At 42.0% G+C, this 16,653-nt stretch overlaps 1 long non-coding RNA gene across 1 annotated transcript; it reads left to right on the top strand.

Annotated features, from left to right (window-relative positions):
- Window positions 1-11,839: 11,839 nt before the first annotated feature.
- LOC310690263 lies at window positions 11,840-15,782 on the top strand. The gene is made up of 3 exons (XR_014518013.1): window positions 11,840-11,917; window positions 14,546-14,664; window positions 15,662-15,782. It is a non-coding gene; the product is annotated as an uncharacterized lncRNA (long non-coding RNA).
- The last annotated feature ends 871 nt before the right edge of the window (window positions 15,783-16,653 follow it).

Raw genomic sequence — 16,653 nt, 5'->3', positions numbered from 1 at the left:
TGCGGCCCTGGGCTTCACCCCCAAACTCCTGCTCTGATAGCACCATTGAAAAGCACTGACAGCTCATTGCTGAAGTGCACATTTACTAACTTTGTAATATTTCCAGGTAGAAAGAAATGCCTCTAGCTTAATCTTGCATCAAGGGAATTTCTTAGAGTGCCATTCAGGCATGGCTGTGACAACACTATGAGGTATAAGCCAGCAGAAGACACAGGAGCCATTCATATCTGTGTCCAGGAATGGGTCCAGAAAGTGACACTGACCGTGAACTATTCAGACACAAGCATTAGGATGCTGGCCATAGGCAGAACAGCAAATACTAGCCCTTCATCTACAGCTTCACTAAATATAGCAAGATATGGTTCCTTCAAAACAGTAAACATGGATGTGACAGCATGTCAGACTAATTGGACGATGGTAAGTGATGAGTGTCCAAAGCATTCCAAAGAACGTATAAGAAAACCTTCATATAATATTAAGTGTCTGATGAATGCAAGCTCACACTCCATTCTCTTATTAAGCTCCCCCCCCCCCCGGTGGGGACACTCACTTCTATCGGCAGAGATGAAGTATACAAAAAATAGAATTTTTAAAAATGCAAAGAAATGTTTCATTGAAGGCCAGTCTATTTATATTTTGCTTAGCTTAAGCCTGGTGAATTAAAAAAGGGAAAGGAATAAATTTCTAGGGCTAATGTAACCCTACTGAGCTACAATCCAGCAAATATTGCAAAGTTCACACTGACTTGTGCCTTTCAAGTTGAGCATATGCATGTACGAAAAAGCCCTTTTAGAGCAAGCCGATATAAGTCCCTCCAGATGTCATCGGATGGGAACACCCATCAGCCAGCATGGTTAATAATTAGGGTGATGGAAGCTGTAGTTCAACAACATATGGATGGCACCATATTGGTTACCCTTGCTGTCGAGTCACTTGCCACTCTGATATTATATCCCTCTTCAAACACTCTCCCTCCATGTTTGCAGTGGAAAGCAGAACCACATCTGTTGACTTTGCCCACGGCCAGTTGCCCACCCCACCACTGATATCCATGTGTTTGGTGCAAGGATGCCTACATGTTTACAACTCTCCATCCAGCTGGGAATCCCAGTTGTGCAGGGTGGCCCAGGAGGAGGAAAACCTAAACCTGTGCAATTTCCAGTATCGTGTAAGAAGCACTTTCAGAAGTTGTGCTAAATGCACAGACGTGTGGGTTGAGGCTGGGGGGCTGGGAGGAACAGGGACATTGTTGCCTGGGCTGGTCCCATTACCACATCCATACATTGGCTTCTTGCATGGAGGGTTTCTTTGAACACCTCAGCTGTAGCAAATTATTACCACGATATTTAAAATGACACCCTAAATTATGACATCCCTAATAAAGAAACCCATCATCCGTCAGTGTCTGAAACTGCATGACTTGCCCACCAGCCGTTAGCAGTTTTCACAGGGAGTTTCATAGCTTATGGAGCCCCTTCTTGCAAAAGCATTCCATAGATTCATTCCTTGGAGACAAAAAGGATAATGACTCGCAAAGTGTCATTTCAAACTCAGCTTTATTTATTCTTGTTGTCAATTACATGAGTGGAAATAATCTGTCGTGCCGACAATGATTTTTTCGAGATGTGTCATGTGTTTATGGTTTAAATATGTTGAACGTCACATGAAAGTTGACAAAGTTATGGCTCAAGGGGGGAGCACTGTCAAACGTCCCCCGATTCAGAGGCGGCTGTTGTCATCAAACTGATTGTTTCTGTTTGATTCCAGTGTGTGGGGCCCTGAGTTTTCATATCATGACTTTTGAGAGACAAGGAGCTGTTTCCGAGAAATGAATCTGGTTGCAGGCAACAGCGCATATGCGCTCACAGCTGCCTCACCTAGAAGAAACTAAACCCAGTAGAGTTCTCTGAGAGAGACGAAGCCATGCAGACCAATCCCTTCCTCAAGGCAGGATCTGCAATGCAGGGTGCAGCAATGAGACTCATACAATAAACAGTGGAAGTTTAAAGTGCTTTGCAAGTGTGGATCCAAAATGGTGCAAGGACCCCAGACCCTCTAAGTGCCTCTGTTTTCCAGGGACAGCCCTGGATTTACAGAAGCCATTCAGGTTTCTGATTTGATCCCAGAATGTCCCACTTTTCCTTAGGACATCCCTATTGTCTTCGGAGAAATGTTGGAGTGTAAGGAGTTATGCAACGCCCGAGCCAAGTAGATAAGTAACTCTACAACCTTTAGAAGACATCTGAAGGCAGCCCTGGATAGGAAAGTTTTTTAATGGTTGATGTTTTATTGTGTGTGTTTTTTACATGTTGGAAGCCATCCAGAGTGGCTAGGGCAACCCTGTCAGATATTGATACCTCTATTTTCATCAGAGAAATGTTGGAGGGTATGCAACAGCAGTGGTGGGCAACACCCCACCCCGAACCTTCCTATGGAGGTAATCTGTCAGAGGCTGGAGGCCAGTACGGGTGACGACAGAACCCATACAGTGGTACCTCGGGTTACATGCGCTTCAGGTTACATACGCTTCAGGTTACAGACTCCGCTAACCCAGAAATATTGCTTCAGGTTAAGAACTTTGCTTCAGGATGAGAACAGAAATCATGCTCCGGCGGCGCAGCGACAGCAGGAGGCCCCATTAGCTAAAGTGGTGCTTCAGGTTAAGAACAGACCTCCAGAATGAATTAAGTTCTTAACCTGAGGTACCACTGTAGTTTTCTGGATTAACTGCCCTGCTTCAGTTTTCATCATAACTACCACAGATTAGCAGCAGTATCCAGCTAAACAGATCTGTTAGCGCCAGGATTTCCACTTGTGCCATGTAAATTCCCTTCACTCTCTTCTCCCTGTGCACTTCCTATGCCCAGCTGCTCCAGAAGGTTGGGAGGAAACTCCAGAACAAATTTAGGAGGGCATGGAAGGTGCAAGGGGAGAGGAGGAGGGGAAGTTCCTTTGTACAGCCCAACAGTTTTGCCCTATTGAATCTTTTTAGCTGAAAACCACTCTCAGATTCTGAATCCTATGCAGGTCTTCTCAGACATACGTCCCGCTGTATTTCATGGGGTTACTGTCAAATTTTATTTTTCTAGTTGCAACTGATGAATACAGGTACTAGTCTGGAAAGCAAATGACAGCAATTCCTTTTTTTACTTATATGTGACATGCACGTGTACACCTATACCCATGGAAGAAGCTACCAGTTTGTTCTTAGACTGCAGAGGAGCATATTTTCCACAAGCCCCACAACTAGGCAAAAAGAGGGGGAATAATCAAAGAAACCATGGTTAAGAAAGGGTGCTGGGTTCACCTGCAATGTTAAGCCGTAGTTAAAATAGACCCAAGGTTCATAAGCTAACAACAAACCATGACCTTAATGTCACTGTGACCTGGTTCACATGAGACATTAAGTCAAACTATGGCTTAGCACAAATGGACAGGTGATGTTGAAATCTGGAGAGCAGAAAGTAAGGAAACTGAAACTGAGAGAAACCTAAATTTGCCCATTGCTATTCACCACTAATGTGCCCTTTTTGATGTAAAAGTCAGAATTCCTGGCTTGCTTTATGCGTGAACAGAATGGACACATGTATAAACAAACAATCATGACTTCCCTAAACTTAGGCCCTTCAGTTGCTCCATATACTGTACCTAGTTTGCCCTCTGTTTGACTGAACAAGTCCTGCTGCTGGTACATTAGGAATAATCCTAGTGAAACCGACACTTTTGCAAAGTGTTTGCTTTTTTTCATATTTAGTCTCCTGTGGTTTTTAGCAAACTGGCCAACTTCAGTAGCAGTTGACTCAGAGGATTATCGCTGCTGTAAACCATTTTCCATGGTGATTTATAATATTTTAATTATGTTTAATACAGGGATTTCTAACACAGCTGGAGCAGGATTGCAAGCACACCACGAATCAGTATGAGCTGGCAGCTAAGATGTGACTTTCAGCCAAGGAGATTTTTATCAATGGTCCAGTCCCTTCCTCATTAAGAAGGATCATATTATAAATACCTCCTATATTTACATGCACATGCCATTTTAAGCACAGATGATTCACATTTTATAACATCCAGGAGCCAGCATAACATGTGCTACTGTGGACATTTTAGAAAAAATATTTGCGCTGCCTCTTAAAAATGCAACAAGAAAAGAATGGTGATGCATATTTTCCAGAGGACTGCATGCATGTGCATTTGTAGAATCTGAGCTAATTTGAATGAGACACCTACAGAAGTCTAGGTGCCCTAATCGGAGTTACGCTGTCACATCTTCTCCTGGGGGCTGATGGATGTGCTAACCTGCAGAGCTACAACAGCTGGCATTTGATGCACAAGGTACAGGTACCTGGATCCTTTCTAGTCAGAATAGTCAGAATAATTCAGCATCACTTGAATCATAAAGCTGCCCTATTAGGAAGAACTTCCTGACAGTAAGAGCTGTTCGACAGTGGAATTTGCTGCCAAGGAGTGTGGTGGAGTCTCCTTCTTTGGAGGTCTTTAAGCAGAGGCTTGACAACCATATGTCAGGAGTGCTCTGATGGTGTTTCCTGCTTGGCAGGGGGTTGGACTCGATGGCCCTTGTGGTCTCTTCCAACTCTATGATTCTATGATTTTATGGAAGCAGAAGACATCATTCAATCTGGGGACGATCCAGCCTCAGTTGAGCATTTGATTTCCACAGAGGAAGGCAGCCCCTGTGTATTACAGTGGTACCTCGGGTTAAGTACTTAATTCGTTCCGGAGGTCCGTACTTAACCTGAAACTGTTCTTAACCTGAAGCACCACTTTAGCTAATGGGGCCTCCTGCTGCCGCCGCACCGCTGGAGCACGATTTCTGTTCTTATCCTGAAGCAAAGTTCTTAACCTGAAGCACTATTTCTAGGTTAGCGGAGTGTGTAACCTGAAGCGTATGTAACCTGAAGCGTATGTAACCTGAGGTACCACTGTATAGGGCTGGAATCCCACTCCTGTTGTCTGTCTCCCCTCTGAGTGCTGAAAGGAAAACCGCTCTCTGCTGCAAGGCCCATTTGCACCTGGCCTAGGGGGCGGGGCCCAGACTCACCTTGAACAGCTAAAAGCCTCTTGGGAGGCTGGAGGAAGATTGCTGGAACAACTCTTGGGTTGGGGCAACTGGCTAAAATGTTTTAAACGGTTCTAATTTTGGTTCCTCTGTTTCCTTTTTGTCGGGTTGGTGTTGGTTAATTGTTTAGTTAGGGTTGGCGGTTATTTTAATTTGGGTATAACTGGAAATTGTTTGTTATTGTTATTGACTGTTTGTTGCTTATATAGGATATTTTGTTTTTTAATGTTTGATGTTTTGTTGTGTTTTTATATATGTTGTAAGCTACCCAGAGTGGCTGGGGAAACCCAGCCAGATGGGCGGGATATAAATTTTAAAATTATTATTATTATTATTATTATTATTATTATTATTATTATTATGCCAGCATGTCTTAAAAGCTGCTAGTCCTATGATTTTAAAAACAAACAAACAAAAGGATACTTTTTCAAATAAATACTTCCATCACAATACTTGAAATTTCCTTTCTTTTTCTATCCACCAAACTATGTGAAACTGTGATACCTCGACACTTACGACTGCTTTGCTAAAATGTGTGTTCCGCTCTTAAGTAATCAGATATGGCTCAATACCATTGGGATATTTACTAATTATTCTCCTTAGACCTCCTGTCAACTTGGATCATATGACAGACCATAGGGGGTGGGAATCATTTGATATTCATTGTTTGGTCCCTTTTAAAAAAAGAAGCTAAAGAATCTAAGTTCCAAGCCATGTGAAAAAGATTTCACATAAGCAGTTATAGCTTGTTCTCACTTTCCTGCTTGTGATAGTTCCAGTCTTAGCTCCTGTGCCATATCCTTGACTACAGCTTTGTTTATGTTGGTTTACTTCTTTTATAGATGTTACACCTGCTCATACATCTCTTTTCCAGCACTGCTTTGTTCCAGAGACAGTGTCTGGCATATTGTTGCCCTGGAGCAAGAATGGGATATTTGTGACCCTCCACCTGTTGTTGAACTCCAGCAACCATCAGCCCCAGCAAGTACAGCCAGTGGTCAGGGATAATGGGAGCTGGAGTCCAGTAACACTTGGAGGGCACCAGGTTCCCTAGTCCCGTCCATGAGCTCTCTGTCCACTCATTGTCCCCCTGCTTGGACCTTACATTCCCCAAGAGCAACTTCATGTCTCAAATCTAAACATACACATCAGCAAACTGTCCCTTGTTGGCTGCTTGGATCATTCCCTCCACACCTCTCAGTAACTTTTAAGGATGTAAGAAGACTTTTGCACAGTCCACAATTTCCTGTTGAACTCCACTGCTTTGTGTGGGAAATTGCAGACAAACGTAACAATGCATGAAAGCTAGTTGGTGCATGAAGGAGTTAAAACCAGAGAGTTCTGTTCCTAGACTCGGCTAGGTCACATTCCCTTTTTTTCCGGGAGAAAATGATGTCAGGTGTGGGACAGGCAAAGGCTGGGCTTGGCTGAAAGGAGTTTTGCAGGCATTGGTGATTTCTGCAAAGCCCCTTGGAAGTGCTTCTCGAGGGCCGACTATCAGCTGTTTGTCAGCTCTTGCGAGATGCTCTTGTCAGCTCTTGTGAAATGCTGCACACATTTTTTTTTATTTCATTGTCATGTCGGGCAATTGGCAGGTGGACAGCCACACCCCCTTGGCTCATGGATGTGGGTCAGATCCATTTCCCCACCTCTGTTTTATATTATGGTAGAAGATCTAAACAGCAGATTCTTGTCTGTTCTCCTCTTCCAGTTATAGAATTCCTTTCCTGGATGCCTACATATAGTATTCTCCAAAGAAGACAAACTGCACAATAGCTAGTGCTGGTTCACTAGGTGGCGATGGGGACGGAGGGGTGGGAAAACCATGCGGGGGTCGTAAAACAAAGATCAAAAGATGTTAGGCTTTATTGTTTGATCTTTTGGGGTCTGTGCCAAAGACTACAAGCTCTAAAAGCTGTTGAATTGCCTCTTTTGGGAGGTTATCTCCAATTTATCTATTCTTTCCATGTTACTGGATCTTTGAGAATTCAGAATTAATGCATTCAATAGCTGAAACCCAGCTTTGGAGCCCACTCTTAATGGAAACATTTAGGCAAACATTGGATATGGCAGGTTGAATGCTGCGGGTAAAATCCAACCAAGAATGTCTCGTATTTCACAACTCCCAGTGGATCATGTTCTATTTTGGAGAGAGGAAATACGCGAGCCCATATGAAACACATATAGAGAAGCCGTTTATGAACAAACACGAAGGCTTCAGTTCAAGGTTGAATCGCAAGTTAGACTTTTTGTTTCACATGCTTGCATGGAAGGCCTTTCTGTATGGGGAAACTTATGGAAATTGCTCATAGGCTGCAAACTGTGATAAGCAGGTATGTGTGCTTTGATTCATGCACTTGCCTCTTAGCAAAGCAGCCACAGGGAGCCACTAGCTCTCCCATCTATCTCTGTCCTTACCTCCTCTTTAGGCACCAATAAAGCTGTTGTCCCAATTATGCTTTCCTTCTTCTGGCATAAAATGACAAGATGTAACATGGCTGTGAGCACCAGCAGCACCTTATCTGAATGGCAGGATGAGGAAAGCAATAGGAGGAGTGATTTCAAGGCAGAGTTGCCTGTACAGTGGTACCTCGGGTTACATACGCTTCAGATTACATATGCTTCAGGTTACAGACTCCGCTAACCCAGAAATAGTGCTTCAGGTTAAGAACTTTGCTTCAGGATGAGAACAGAAATTGTGCTTTGGCGGCGCGGCAGCAGCAGGAGGCCCCATTAGCTAAAGTGGTGCTTCAGGTTAAGAACAGTTTCAGGTTAAGAACTGACCTCTGGAACGAATTAAGTACTTAACCCGAGGTACCACTGCAGTTGCTTTGAGGACTGGCAACTATTACAGGTATTGAAAGGCTTCATTATGCACATGCCAGGAAAATAACTCCAGCTACAGCATACACCTACAAAATGGAAATAAAACTATCCTTACACATATATTTCCAAACTTGAGAAATCTCAGTCAGATAAGCATCCCAACTAGAAGATCAATGCCCATAAACATAACTGATTAATGGGACTTTTTTGCTCTTGTTAATAGAGGCTGGATGTATTTACTTCACGGAGACCACAGATGTGGAAAAACCAATGGCCAAACACATAACAAATATGCCGCTTCATTGTAAATCCCAGCCAAATGCGGTGATGATAAAGTTGGGTATGGTTGCAATTACTTTCAAAGACAGAAACAGGAGAAGACTTGTCCAAGATGATACAAAGGATAATTAAATGTTAAGGGAAGTAGAGAACAATTTAGGTGATTCTCTCTCCCCCCCCCCCCGATAAAATACTTCGACTGGAAAAAAAAGTTCTTTCACGGCACGTTATTGCAGTCTCATCATTTTCATCATTTAAAACTAGAATGAGAACACTTGCTGCAGGAAGCAATTCCTGATGACCTAGAAACAACCAAACATACAATCAAAATTATGGTATCTAAGAACAAATGTCCTTTTTATTCCTGCTGCAAAAAATGTGTCAAATTAAAAATATTTCTGTTTTCATCCTGCTGTTAGGCTGGCAGCCCTGAATTCACTGGTTGAAATTATGTTTTTACCTGTTTTTGAATGCTTTTTTATTTATTTTAAGGAATCTATTATTGGGTCCCCACCCCACCCTGGGCTTCTTCGGGAGGAAGGCAGAGATATAAATTGAATCAACGTGCTATCATGTACATATCTAATGATAAATGTTTCACTTATGTATTTATTTATTCAACTTCTAAGTCACCCTTCATTAATTAAGATCCCAGGGCAGTTTACATACAACTGATGAAGTTAGACTTTCACCCAGGTAAGCATTGATAGGACTGCAGCTTAAATCTGATGGACTTTATTAACAGACAACTGTAGTCATTTCGTGGGATCCATACATAGTCATACCTAGAGTAGACACATTTTGAATCAATGAAAGTCGAGCTAGTTATGACTATCTTTGAAGGTTTGGCATCATTATAAGGAAGATTGTTAGACACCTTTGATTAACTTTTAGATAGACAAGTGGGGTGTAAATGCCTTTATTGTATTGTAAATCTCTTTCAGGTACTTCATCAGAAGTGATCAATAAATGAAATAACTAATTGTGCAAAAATATATTTACCAAAAATAGATGCCAAAAATATTGTAAAACACATGAGAATGATTGGATTTCAAACAGAACAGAAATTATCTGCACAGAAAAATAGAATTATGCATGAGCAGCCTTTATCTGCAAATTCTACCATCCCTCACTTATAGCTAGACTGGCTGGGACTGATAGGAACAGCTGTACAATGTCTGGAGGAGTGCAAGTTGCCCATCCCCGATCTAAGGGAAACTCCCTACATCAGCTTCATTTTACATTCCCTCTTGATGCTGTCTGAAATTTATTTATTTATTTAGCCAAATTTATATTTCACTTGTGGGTAGGAAAACCTCAAAGCTGTTTACAAGAATCCAAAACGCAATGTTAAAATTCTCGATGAAAAAACAGTTAAAAACAGGTACTTAAAAGCATTCAAAAGATGATAAAAATGAACAGATAAAAAAACACACACATGCAGCTTCTACGTGTCTGGATAGGCTTGCATAAACAAAACTGTTTTAAGCAGGAGCTGCTAGGTGTGAACACACCTATATGATGTCACTAGGCAGGAAGTTCCAAAATGTAGGTGCTGCCACACTAAAAATAAAAGATTTATTAAAAGTACTTTGTGGCACCTTTAACAGTGCAGCTCATGGTGGTTAAATGGGTATATTTGAGGGGAAGTGATCCCACAAGTAAACTGATCCCAGGCTGTTTGGGGCTTTAAAGTGGATTAGTTTTAATTTGTGCATGGTACCTAATGTTTTAGGAATGATTATGATCATTGGTGTGTTACCTCTACCACTGACAAAATCGCTCCAGTATGACTGGTCCAGGTTATAGAGCAGGATTTGTATCCAAGAATACTACACAGATCAGACAATGGCTTCAGCTTCATATTCTAGATTTGTGTTATGGAAAAGACAAACCCTTGTATGTCGCCATTGACAAAAGTGAGCCTGACATGGTTGACTTTATGAAAATGTGGTTTCTTTTTAAACAGACCTTCCATGGTTACCCCATCCCAATAGTTTTGGGGTAGTTCTGCCAATGTTTGATTTATGTTTTGGCTAGAATGTCTGTATTTTCAATGCTGGATTTTATGGTTTCATTGTTACCAATAGCAGTTGTTTTGCATGGTTAAGAATACGACCATGGCTGTGGTCTTTTGCACAAATTGTTAGAATTTCTGCTCCATGATTGCAGTAATGGGTTTTTTGTCTGTCACATGACGGTATATGTTTTGACTCCACAGAGTGGGAAGTGACGAAGACAGGATGTTTGTGTTACTGTGTTCCGTGAAGTGGGACTATTGTCCTTTGTTCTTTTTCTCTTTGCTGTCTGATGCTAGAGAGAGAGGGAGCCATGTTGCAGTGCTCCGTGTGTGTTTATATGTAAATAAAGTCGATTAGCCAAAATGCTGAGTTGCTGAGGTCTGTTACGCAAGTTGCGCAAACTCTGCAGATCCCTAAGTGTGCCAGTGTCGGTTGGCATCGGTCGCTGTGATGTTCGGGCTGAAGAAAGCTTTTGAAGCTCCCGAACGATCGACCAGGAGGGAGAGAACATGCCAGTCGGGCATGTGTCTCTACCAGGATCCTGCTTGAGTGTAGGATTAGCTCCTGACACAAATACCTAGGCAGTGGTGCCAACTCTAGGGGACCAAAGAGACTTCATCCCCCTCAAAATTTGTTTTAAGGGGGGCGGCTCCCCTGAATCTTGAGACGACCTTGCACACGTTGTGTGCACAAGATGTCATGTGCACAACGCATGATGCAGGTCCAGTGGCCAGCTCCTCCAGAGCTCTTGGCCTCCTGCATCATGTGCAGGTTGTGTGTGCAACATTACACATGCATGACGAGCCACGGGCCTTCCAATCTTCGGGGCAACCCAGTGCCTCTGTCCTTAGGAGTAAGGAGAACCTGCTGGATCAGGCCATTGGTCCATCTATTACAGCATCCTGTTCTCACAGTGGCCAAGCAAGCAGGACCTGAGCAGAAGACCACTCTGCCCAACTGCAGTTTCCAGCAACTGGTATTCAAAAGCACCATTGCCTCTGATTATGGAGGCAGAACATACCCATCTTAGAAAGTAGCCATTGATAGCTTTAAGACAGTGATCCATCCTTCCAAGTAAACACGGGCATAGGACTGGCCTATAAACATTTCATCCACATGCCAAGGTAATTCAGCAAGATTGCACAAGTAATCTTAGAGGATGGGGTGGGGGGGGGGAATTCTAATGCAAATGCGCAAAGGTAACAGCAAATCAGTTGTGACCCGTTCTAGGAGTGTGTTTGAGAGAGCTTTTTCTTCTCCAGCTTACAATGACAGGCTTTTGTTGGCTTCTAGTAAGCAAACATTTCGTTCGGGGTGCATTAAGTCATCTGCGGGTAAAGGCTGCATTGTTATGCCACCCATTTCATGTTTGAACAGTTAAGCTTGAATCCTGGGCCCAGTTTGCTTAGGTAACCATGACTCGAGGAAGAACAGAAATCTCTGGCCCTGGTGTTTAGCTGCTGTCTGTCATGGCACTGTGCTCCCTGCTCCTGCTGACTCATGCCGTGTGTGTTCAACAAACACTTAGAAACATCTGGCAAGATGGCAAAATGCAGGCAAGGCAGGTTGTGTTTGTTTTGGACTGGAATGGGGTAGATTTCACAGTCCACCCACTCACGTCCTGCCTGCCATCTTGCCAGCTTTTCGTTTCAATGAAATCAGGTCTGCAGAACCCCATGGTAGATCATTCAAAACTGATTTGACTATGAAGGTAATTTTGATCTGTTTTAGTGTTTTAACTTTGGCATGTTTTAAAGTATGGCTGTAATTTTTCTTGGTTTTTCTTGTTTCATCTCTTTGTAAACTGCTTTCAATGTGCTTTTTTATTATTACAATCAAGTGGTGAGTAAATTTTATTAATTAAGTAAATAAAAATAAATGCATCACCTTCTCCCATTGCTGGTAGCCAGCAGTAAGCTCCCAGCTAGGACATCATGGAGTGGATCCAAAGTCCCAGCAACTCTGCTGATAAAGAAGGGTGGTAAAGAAATTTAATAAATAATAGTAATACAATCCTGTAAGCTAACCCCATCAGGTATAGTTCAGAGGTTGCCTTTCTTGGCACCCAAAGAATCTTCTCCTCCCCACCATCTACCCACTGAAATTAGGGTCAAAAGAAGCACACTATTGTAGCAAGCAGATTATGTTGCAGTATGGGCTTGGTTGTTGTGGTTGTGTGTGTGTGTGTACATGAACTCAAGGGGCCAACAAGATTTGCAGTCCCTGATCTAGGGGAACAGTGAACAAGTTTTTACCCTCTTCTATGTGGCAAGTATCTGCTGTCTTCTATTGTGTTCTTCAAAACCTATAAGTGAAAATCTTTTTTCAGTCAACTTTAGTGCTACTTTTCTTCCTTCCACAGGGCATTCAGATGCCCTACTTGAAACTTGCAAAATGAGCCTGTTTCTATAAAGTCTGCTCAGAACAGGCTTCAGAAGCCTTGCAGCACTAAATGCAGGAAATCCCAAGGATAGAGTCACATGACTTTTCTGAACAAAATAGAAAAGTGACATGGCCTTGTCTTAAGAAGAAAGGAACAGGAACGGTACCATTCTGTTCAGGGCCTGGGGGTGGGGGAGATGACAGAATCAGATTGAAACCAGAGTAGCTATTGGAATTGAAGCCAACACAATTAAGAACAATTAGGAGAGAAAAGTGGATTTAAAAGAAAATGATCACATGGATATAATTTGACAATACCATTCAACTAGTAAACAAGGGAATAGCTTAATGAAAAGAGGAAATTGCAAGAGTGGTGAATTTTAAAATGTGAAAGGGCCGTACAAGACATGAACATTTTAATAGCATTTTTAAAAGATGCAAATAGCAGATGAAAGGAGATCCAGAGAACAACCTGGAGACAACCAGGGCAGCAGAAGTGGTAAGGGGGAGGTGGCAAAGTTGAGTGGCAAAGCTTAAATCTTTCTCTCTTCACCATGATTCCAACATAAAAAGCTTTTCCTACTATTTGCATCAAAACCCTAATTAAACATAAGGTCAAGGGCGGGGGCAAAAGGAGACACACGCCTCCTTCTCGTCCCCAGCATGTTTAATCGGGGTTTAACCTAATTAAACATGTGGCTGGTGGGGAGAAAAGGAGATGCACATACCAATGTGTCTCCTTCTCCTCCGCTCCTGACCACCAGGCCACCAACCTTCTTGACCTCTCCTGATCACTCTGGGTTGACCCAATCCAACCTGGGGATAACTGGGGTGGCCTCTGTCTGATCCAGCTGAATTAGATCCAGCCAGATTGACCCGAATCGGCCTGATTCGCTTTAGGATCCAGGATTCAGCTTGATCCGATGCACAGCCCTAGTATACAAGGGACACACAGTGGTATAGTATGCAACAATGTGTGTTAGTTCACTTATTTCAACATTTAGTAATTTGCCTTTGCTGCTTTGCACACACACACCCCTGATTCTGCTGAATTTCTGCTCCAGTGTTCTGTCCTGAACACACAACTAGAACCAAAAAGACAATCAGACTTGACTAAGGGATTTGCCAAACAATCTGTCTGACTTTATGAAGCACGATATAATTGCAGTCATTGTCCGTTTCCCCATATTTTTGGCTGTTCTGTCACTAATTAAGGTCCGATTTTTGCTGCATGCTTTGACTCCCTGGGTCTTTCTATCCTGTCACCTCTGTTCATTCTATCAAGCAATAGGTGTTTCTAGGGGTAGGTAGATTTCAGGCTTAATTTGTTGGTAATATACAGTTCTTCTTTTTCTAAAAACATGTTTAGGGATGCTCTCATTTTCCTACCCATATTGAAATACTGCCCCTCAATGAGGCCAAACTTAGATTCACAAAATGTTTAGGGGTATGCGTACCCCCAGGAAAAAAAGCTCTGGTAATAAACCGCAGCATCCATTCAGGTTTCTTTTTTAATAGATCGAAAAACCCATCTCTCTACATTTCATTGAGGTTTGGTTTTGTTGTTTTACCCCACCTCATTTATTCTTTAAATTGTATGCCTTTTCATGCCGTGACATTCTTATGTTTGCAATCACTTCTGAGTTATTCCGTTTTTAATATGATACATTACGTAATTGCTAATTTATATGGAGATGGAATTTCCCATTAGTTTATATTTCTGCTCCTCTCTTTGTTGGATTCACAATGTTTGCTAGCGAATATAAAGTTCCAGCATCACTTACAAAGGATTACACAAGGCTATTGTATTGCAATGCAATTTTCGGCAAGACTCCACATGCTGACTTGCCAAGTGTGTGCTTTTGTAATAAAATAGATACATTTGTGACTTTCTGGAAGTGCTTCATACATGCATCTTAAGATGAGAGGGTTAACATTATCCTTCTTCACTTTTCAGATCCACACACAAAAAGAACTGAATAGGCACTAGGTTACCAGAAAATTAAGGCTCAAATATTCAGGCAACTTACTCTGGACCAGATCTGTTTATTTTTAAAGTCCTAAAACGCAAGTAAGGTAAGTTGTTGACTGCAGCCAGTTTAACAATTATCCCCATTTAATGGTAACTTGCAGACTTGGCTATCCTTGGGGCAGGGATTTAGGAGATCTGTTTCAGCTCCGTGGAAGCCAGTTGGTAGTTTGAGTTCATTCATTAGCAATCATCTTTGGTTCTTGTTGCAGTCTATCTCACATGAAATATGAAGTGTTGAGGAAACCATCTTTACTAATAATACATAGCACATAGAAAATAAGCCCATTCTGGAGCCACAACTTGTAGATAAGACAAGTGGTATATCCTTTATTTTCTGTGCAAAATGATATAAGCATCTACTCAAAAGTAAGCCCCACTGAGTTCAACAAGACTTACTCTCAAGGGAGGAAATATTCCAATGTTACTCATAATTCCAACTCACACACACCTGAAAGTATTGGTCCATCACTACCTCTGATATGTATAATGACATTGTCTGAATCTAGCAACAACTATTCACATTTATAGCTGCAAGAGATCACCACTATTCTTCACAGGTGGGTGGGTGGCAGTGGGTGGGAGGGAAATCAAAGGATGTTTAAGTAGTTACTACGAGCATTCAAGAAGGGAGCAGAAAAGCTTGTGCTAGGCAAGGTCACGAAATATTTAGAACAGTTCCATTGTTACTAAAGCATCTCTGGCAAGGAAGAGATATGAATGATTCCTTTTTTTATCTATAACACACACACACACACACACACACAACTTCCCTCTCCAGGCAACTTTTGAGTCAGCACTCAGCAATCATGAAACAAATAATTCAAAACTGACATCAGAGGCAGCTTCAGAGCTTAATGTCAGCAGATGACAGTGAAAGGAAAGGCAGACATCAGAGATGGTTCTCATCAAACGAGTTTTTGGATCTATCTTGGGTTGTCTAAATATAGGCCTGCTGAATTAGTCATCTTGCTCTTTGACTTATCTTTTATTCTACTATGGGAAGAATTTATCCTCCTTGATATTTTCCTGTTTTGATTTTAGCAGCAGTTTTGGGGTGAAAGGAACAAGGTGCCATCATCCTGACAGCAGCAAAGTCTTTCCTGTCTGGAACATTAAGAAGCTTCAAAACCAGTCAACTGACTCGCACCTAGAAAGTGCTACTTGAATGTCTACAGAGCCTAGGTGAGACTTGTGTGGTTTAACCAACAGATTTGCATCCCAAGTTCCTTTAGCTCTCTGAGCACTGGCACCGCCAGTGGCCATGAGCTAGATGACCCTTACCTTCTGCACCAAACAGATCAGCGGTGACATCACAGCAGGCCAGCCATTCATTGCCAGATGACTCACAGCTTGTGGTCTCTGAAGTGCTAATTTTTACCCTGCACCATTCTGAATCACCAAGGCATGCACTAAAAATGTCAAAGGGAGAGAGACAGAGAGAGAGAGAGAGAGGAGAGAGAGAGGCAGGGAGATGAACTATGGTGTGCAGTTTTCTTTCAAAAGCACAATTTTAAATCTGACATTGTAATATGTGAAACTTTTAATGGGCCAAAGATAAATGACCAGATAAAAGGTAATGCCTTACAAAAACATTATTTCATTTTTAAAAACCCCCGAGATCCCTGCCAAAATTCACTGCAGCTAGTTTTTCCACAATATGTCAAAAAGTATCAGACAATCAGGCGTCGGTATGATTAATATCACCCCTCTTTCTTTTTCTCCTCCAATTGACCTCTGGGAGCTCTGGCCTGCGATGAATAAGCTTGCCATTCCAGCATGTTAACGGAAATGTTTGTAAACATATGACATCCTTTTCTCCATTAGCTTGTCTCCAGTCAGACATCTTGACCTATTATATCAGAATGATTAGTGTGAGTAATCGCTGAATACTGCTCTCCTGTTTTGATTTAACCCCTCTGCAAACGTAAGTGGGGAAACAAAATTAGAGCTGGGCTGCAAATAGGAGCTAAGAACTTAAATGATATTTTTGCGCATCAACACTTTGGAGGAACCGCTCAAGATCAATCCACTAT

This window comes from Podarcis liolepis (assembly GCF_965112155.1).
Source record: "Podarcis liolepis genome assembly, chromosome: 12".
In the NCBI taxonomy this organism is placed as follows: Eukaryota; Metazoa; Chordata; class Lepidosauria; order Squamata; family Lacertidae; genus Podarcis; species Podarcis liolepis.
This window is presented reverse-complemented; position numbering and strand designations above follow the sequence as displayed.